Source organism: Rhagoletis pomonella, unplaced genomic scaffold (genome assembly GCF_013731165.1).
Source record: "Rhagoletis pomonella isolate Grant_MI unplaced genomic scaffold, Rhpom_1.0 Rhpom_scaffold_00015, whole genome shotgun sequence".
NCBI lineage: Eukaryota > Metazoa > Arthropoda > Insecta > Diptera > Tephritidae > Rhagoletis > Rhagoletis pomonella.
The window spans coordinates 5,144,809-5,146,288 of record NW_023458569.1 but is presented as its reverse complement, the minus strand read 5'-3'; positions in this window follow the sequence as shown (position 1 = coordinate 5,146,288).

The window sequence follows — 1,480 nt, the reverse complement described above, 5'->3', positions numbered from 1 at the left end:
TAATATTCTTTTAGGCAACGCAACTACTTCGGGATTTTTGGGACTATTTCGATATTCTCGGGGTTCTCGGGAATATATCGGGATTTTTGGGACTAATTCCGTATTTTGTGACTATTCCGGTTTTTTCGAGACTTCCTCGAGATTTTCTCTCGGGGGCTCTCTGGATTTTTGGACTATTTCGGGATTTCCGAGAATTCTTCGGGATTTTCCGGACTATTTCGGGATTTCCGAGAATTCTTAGGGATTTTCAGAATTTTTAGGACTATTTCGGGGTTTTCTAGACTACTTAGAGATTTTCGGAAATCTCGGCTCTAAATCGGGAGCTGCGGGTCTCCTTCGGAATTTTTCGAATATTTCAGGATTTTCGAGACTTCTTCGGTATTTGCGGGACTAATTCGGTGTTTTGGGAACTGTTCCGGGTTTCTCGAGACTACCTCGAGATTCTCGAAGTTCTCGGGACTATACCGGGATTTCTTCTGGATTTCTGGAAGACAATTTGTCTGAAAACAGGACCAATCCTGGAAAATCAGGACGACACGAAGATCCCGATATATTCACGAGAACCCCGAAAATATCGAAGTAATCTCGAAAAATCCGAAATAGTCCCAAAAATCCAGATATATTCCCGAGAACCCCGAAAATCTCGGAAGAAGTCCCAAAAATACTGAAGTAGTCCCGAAGATTTTGACTTAAAGCCGAGAATACCGAAAATCTCCAAGTAGTGTCGAAAAACCCGGAATAGTCCTGAAAATCTCGAAGAAATCTCCGAATAGTCCAACAATCCCAAAACAGTCCCAAAGATCCCGACATATTCTCGATAACCCCGAATATATCGAAGTTGTCCCAAAAATTTCGAAATAGTCCCAAAAATCCTGAAAATCTCGAACCAGTCTCGAAAAACCCGAAATTGTCCCATAAATCCCGAAGTATTCCGGAAAATCCCGATATATTCACGAGAACCCCCGAAAATCTCGAAAACCCCGAAATAGCCCCAAAAATCCCGCTATATTCCGGAGTACCCCGAAACCCTCGGAAGTGGTCTCGAAAAACCAGAAATTGTCCCAAAAATCCCGAATCGCTCCCAAAAATCTCTAAGTAGTCCCGAAGATCCCGATTTAGAGCCGAGAATACGGAAAAATCTCCAAATATTCTCGAAAAACCCTGAAATAGTCCAAAATCCCGAGAACCCCTGAGAGAAAATCTCGAGGAAGTCACGCAAAACCCGAAATAGTCCCAACAATACGCAAGCAGTCCCAAAAAACCCGATATATTCCCGAGAACCCCGAAAATATCGAAATAGTCCCAAAAATCCCGAAGTAGTCCAGCAATCACGAAATAGTCTCAGAAATCCTGAAAATCTCGAAGTGGTGTCGAAAAATCCGATATAGTCCCAAAAATCCCAAAGTAGTCCCGAAGATCACGAAATAGTCCCAAATTCCTGAAAATCTCGAAGTAGTTTCGAAAAACCCGAAATAGTCCC